Source organism: Alligator sinensis, unplaced genomic scaffold, assembly GCF_000455745.1.
Source record: "Alligator sinensis unplaced genomic scaffold, ASM45574v1 scaffold824_1, whole genome shotgun sequence".
In the NCBI taxonomy this organism is placed as follows: Eukaryota; Metazoa; Chordata; order Crocodylia; family Alligatoridae; genus Alligator; species Alligator sinensis.
In genome coordinates this window covers 1,231,831-1,237,830 of record NW_005842463.1, presented here as the reverse complement: position 1 = coordinate 1,237,830, position 6,000 = coordinate 1,231,831, and positions in this window count along the sequence as shown.

Sequence of the window (6,000 nt, the reverse complement as noted above, 5' to 3'; positions counted from 1 at the left end):
GATTGTTTACTTACACCGAAGATGGTCACGGTGTAGGCTGGAATGTTTCCAGGAATACTTCGCTTAAATCCTAGTTTAAGGACTCGGAAAGAACTCTGATTCACTCACACGAAGTTTTCGAGGCTCCGTGGAACTTTGCGCGCAGGGAAGGGTACGTCGAGGGATCGTTCGGCAACGGGGAGAAGAATCGATAGGTGATCAGTCTATCGATCAGCTTAGCCGCAAGTCAAATCTCCTTAGAGGCACTCTGCAGCATGCTCAAAGTTCTCCGACTTGGGCGGAAACCACTCAAGCCTCTTATACGGCTAGCAAGCCAATCGCTAGCCGCCACGTAGGAATAATTTAGAACTGACCAATAGTGGGGCACGAATTTAAATACAAATGGCGGGAACTCCTTGCAACGTGCATTTCTGTGTTGCAACGAAGAAATGCACCCTGCAAAGAAAGCTACAAATGGCGGGAAAATAATTCAGCAGTGCCGAAGTGCGCACACAAAAAAAAAAATAACACCCTTGGGTTGTGACAGTGACTATAAATTAATTGATGTTAGTAAACCATGAACATACTGTAGGGATAGCTTCTTAGTAAAGTCTGTGAGGAAATTAATAATTCTAGTAGATGCACAATGTGGCTTTACTGGGGCACAGGCACTGAAGTCCAAAGTGTAGAAGCTCAGGCCTGTTACTTAACCCTACAAGTGACAAAAAATCAAGAGATAAGTGTTCTCTGGTAAATTCCTTTATGGGCTTGGTAGTCTACTTCTGAGTCTGCACCTCTCCACCATAATGCACCTCGTCAACAGAAAGCTCCCACCTGGAATTGAAATTGTGTATAGGATGGACGGAAGACTCTTCAACCTCAACAGACTCAAGTCCAAAACAAAACCATGATAAAATCCATAATGGAGCTCTAGTATGCAGCTAACAATGCTGTCATTGCTCAATCTGAACTGGACCTTCAAACCATTCGTAATGTATTCTTAGAAGTCTACAACAGTATTTGCCTAACTCTACACATCAGGAAAATGCAAGTCCTTTACCAACCTGCTCCAAATGGAGAAACAATCCTCCCTCCCCCTGCCAGATCAACAGAGAATTTCTGGAGAACGTGGATCACTTTGCCTATCTTGGAAGCCATCTTTCATCAAAGGCAGACATCAATGCAGAAATACAACACCACTTGAAATGTCCAAGCATAGCCTTTGGAGGTCTGAGTAAGAGAGTTTTCTTTAAAAACGACATCCTCGCTGAAACCAAGCTCTTTGTTTATCAAGCTATTGTCATTCCAACTCTGCTGTATGGCTCAGAAACTTGGATGACATACAGAAGACATCTCAAGAGCTTGGAAAAGTACCACCAATGGTGCCTTCGCAAGATCCTTCAGATTATCTGGGAGGATAGATATACAAACATCAGTGTCTTGGCCAAAGCAAATACCAACAGCATTGAGGCCACAATCATCCAAAACCAACTTTGCTGGACAGGTCATGTTGTTCACATGCAGGACTCCCACCTTCCAAAGAAAATCTTTTTCTCTCAGCTGAAAGACAATCAGCAAAGTAGAGGGGGGCAAAGAAAGTGATTCAAAGACACCCTGAAGGCAAACATGAAGAGCTGTAACATCAGCATCAACACTTGGGAGACCCTTGCTCAGGACCAACCAAAATGGAGGAAGGCTCTTTGGGAGGGACCTCAACACTTTGAAACAGCTCGTCAACAGGCGGAAGAGGAAAAGAGGAACAGGCAAAAAGAACATCAGAACATCCAATGCAGCAACACAGTGCCCATCCCTCCTGGAAACAACTGACCTCACTGCAACAAGACATGTGGATCTAGAATTGGGCTATGGAGCCACCTGTGAACTCACTATTAAGATCCTTGGAAGACAATCTTACTCATTCGCAAGTGATCGCCCATCATCATCTTCATATCCAGAAACATCCAAGTATCGACATTACTGAGCAGCTAGACACCTCACTTGCCCCTTCAGGACCTGATCCAGTAAGTGTTTTCAAAGTGCTCGTGCTGTACCATAAAACATGGAGCCCATAGCCAGTAGCATTGTGTCCAAAAGATCAGTGTCTAGAGCAATAGGCTACAATGTTCAGGATCCTTCATTTTCTGGCAGGATCTGACGTCCCATCTCCCTGGATGTAGGATCCTTTTGACTTGAAGGACTCTGGCTACCTTCTGTGAAAACAGCTCTACTTCCCATGGGAAAATTAAAAATTCATTCTCAAAGTATGACCCTAACCCATGAGTATACTCTCATGGTTATGCAACTCACCTGAGTGAAGGAAGACTTGGTTTCTATGTCTTTGTTTGGTCTCAAACCAATGACTACTTAATATAAAATACATAAGCAGTCATGGGAGAAGGACTGTCACCTAGATCTCATGCCTTTTCTGGGTGACTGACCCAACCATTATGCTATAGATTCATGCTTATTCTTCTCCATGATTCAATGAACTATGAGGAAAGTCTGGAATAGGTACTAAATAGGTGCCAAAAAAGGATATGGTTCCGTATTGTGAAACCCATCTGAAACCCAGATTAGAGCCCTGAGTCCCTGAGTTAAGATAGGATTTAAGACATATACCCATCGTGGACTTTTCCTATTGGCTAAAATATGCAATTCTTTGCTTAGTGTACCAGCTTCTGAGAATCCCATTCTTAGATACCTAATTCAACCCATGTACTGTATATGGAGTCTATGCTCCTATCACATATCTATGCATTTCAGCAGGCAGCAGGAACCTCTCAGAATTGCACTGCAGAGTTTAAGTTCTTTTTATGGGCCTAGCCCTCTGTTTTCAGAGCAGAGTTTGAATAATGGACAGTAGATATGGCATGAGGCCACACACTGAAGAATAAAGAGAAACTAAAACATTGAATCGCTGCTCTTTCGGTGAGTACCAGTCAGTCTTATAGAAAGACTGATGCGTGATCCATGGAAAAAATAATATGCAATCATATAATTAAGACTAGATCAGAATGCAACAGGTATATATGCAGAATCAGTCTTGTATCAGGCATTTCCTAACTTTTGAGCATTGCACTTTGCACCCTTAATAATGTTCTTCAAGTTGTGTGTACAAGAAAGACAATGTTATCAAATAGCATTATAGGTGTTTATGGGACAGACAATATGACTGACACCTCTCTCGTTAAAGTTCATTGTAATGTTATTATGGGTGTAGCTTTGAACAGCTTCAAGAGAATGTATTTATAGTGTTGGAAATGAAGTAGGGATGGAAGAATATGTGGGAGGGAGCCTGTCAATGATTCATTTCTTGTCTGTGAAAGTAATCATGTTGGTATTCATTCCATCAGGCAGAAAATAGGTCACTCACCACTCTCTCACGTTATTGAGCATTGTTGTGGTTGTAAATCATCTAAGTAATATGAATTGTATTCCCAAGGAATTACTGCTATGTTAGGCATGTATTACACATTCAAAAATACAATCAGACCTGACTGTCAGCCTGACTGGCTTTTTAACCTGCATTTTTATTCTGAACAATGGAAGGTTCAGATCAATACTGAGGAAATCATGCAAATTGTTGTAAGGACTCACAGAAGACATTTCCCTTCGCAACAACTGACTTTGGGGACCTAGTAGATTTAGGAACCTGCATGCTATTAAAGTAGATCTTTGTGGTAAAAGACACATTACAAATGAGCTTCCTCTTCACTATTTTATTATTAACCATGAGCTACATACATAATAGATTTGATCATTTAGGAGAATAACTAAAGCAGCTACAACAAAGCTTCCACGTGTAGCTTTTCCAAACAGAGCTTATTCCAAAACTATGAAAAGTCCAGTGGATGAACTGACCCCCTTTCACCCATTCACATATAAAAATGTGAATACCCCCTCCACAATTACACTTGAATTACTAGAAGCAATCAATTCTGTGTATATTAATAATTTAATAAGGTGTTACACGGAAACATTTAAAGCAAAAATGTAATGGCAGTTCTTCCTGTGAAAATCTTGTGGTTGCTACCGGGATGATTCACTTCCCGCCCCCCACCCCCTCCCCCTGTTCGAGATGGCAGCCTGACAGACAGTTTCAGCATTAGATAAAGTCAAGAAAAGAGGCACATTCTCCTGTTCTGTCACAACATTAAACAATCAGGGTCTTTGCTGAGATTTTTCTCAGGTGGCTCAGTTTCCCTCATTGATTGTGATCCCGGAAAAAGTGCTTGCTGCGCATAACTATCCAGATAATGCTGCAAATTCCAACCTAATCAGAGAAACTGCCTATTCACTTTGAACAACAGTCACAGGCCTGGGAGACTCCAGCCTCCAACTGCAGTCATGCCTTGGCTCATTAGTCCCATGTGCCCCTGAAACTAAACTGTGAAAGGGGTGTTTAGCTCACAATGCACTGGGCAAGGTCTGAATTAAATTCCTGCGCAGGACCAAAAATAGAACACTTTGAGCCCCTTTTTTGTTGGGAAAAAAGGTCTGGACAAAAAAATGCTTTTCTTGGTATTATTTAATGTGTTTTTCAGTCTAAAAAGCTAGAGATTTTTGGCCTCAAGGGGTGCTAGCCTGTTACCTTAGAGACTGTTTCTTTTAGAGGCAGTGGAGTGGCAGAGGGCATGCCTTTGCTGCTTACCTTGGCAACCATGAATTGCTAAATGCTGTTCCCATGAATGCAAGCCTTTCACTCCCATTAGCACTTGCCCACAGGTATAAACATTCTTTCATGAAAAGGTCCAGGGGAATGCACACTGCGTCGATAAAAATCAAGACGACAAACAAAAGCATATTATATAACGGAACAGTTATGTAAAATTCGATTTTAAAACAAGACGCGTCTTTAATGACATTGATCCTGGACGTGGTCAAATTTCCTGTTCCATTTATACTCCCTACAGCCATCCCAAGTGGTGACAGTGGGGGAGAGGGCTGAGGGAAGGCTCGACAGGCTGCTCTTGTGTCTGTGATTGCAGCATGGAAGACCACTGCATCTGAACTCAGAATAAAATGTACTGGATGGTTTCATAGGAACAGTGTGACTCCAGTGGTCTCGCTTACTGGCAGTAGGCTAGAGGCACACAAGAGCAATGGAGATTTGAGTGACTGTGCAGCGGCACTAGCTCCCCCCCATAGTTCACAAGAAATCTTTATGTTCTTGCTAGGCAAACACTACAGGCAACATTCTCAAAATATTTACCAGTACACAGCCCTTGTGCTGAGAAAACAAGGGATTTGTTGTGCCCTTCCTGTAAATGAAGCTATTATGAGTGGTGGACTTCAGTTCTAAACTTAATTCTTACTTCTTTTTTTTTCCCCTTTTCATCAACTTTTTTTTATGCCTTTCCCTTGTAGTTTTTCCATGATGAAGGTTTCTAGGTTTAACTATTTGTGTACATCCATGAGGATCTCAGCTTGCAGGTTTGACATATCATTCTAACAATTTCCTTATATTTTGGAAATGCAAGACAGCAGGCTACTCATGCTGGGGGCACGCCCCACAGACAGGTATAAATGCAAGGAAATTTTATAACACACAGAGTAGCTAGATCAGTGCTTCCCAAACTTTTCCTCAGCATGACCCTATTTATGGCCCCATTTCCTCAGCATGGCCCCTCACTCTCAACCCACAACACCCCACCCTGTGACCCCATCCACTGATGTTGCAACCCCATTTGGGGTTGCAACCCACAGTTTGGGAACCAGTGAGCTAGACACTTATTTTCCATTGAATGTCAGTAGCAATTGGTCACATGAATCTCCTTTGCAAATTTCTCCCTCAGCCTGCGGTACGTCCTCAGATATATCTGTACTGCCTCCATGTCAATCCCAAGACCACTACTCAGAGAAATGTCTGGCTCGCTCCTTTTGGTCAGAAAAATGTTCCATTCTTGTTTTTGGAAGGGGAGCCCAAGGATGCTCTCAGGGTCTTTGTCTAGGGTTTGCTGCAGAGAACGGTGTAGGGTCCACTCAGCCCTGCTCTGACAGCAACCACACATGTTTTCAACA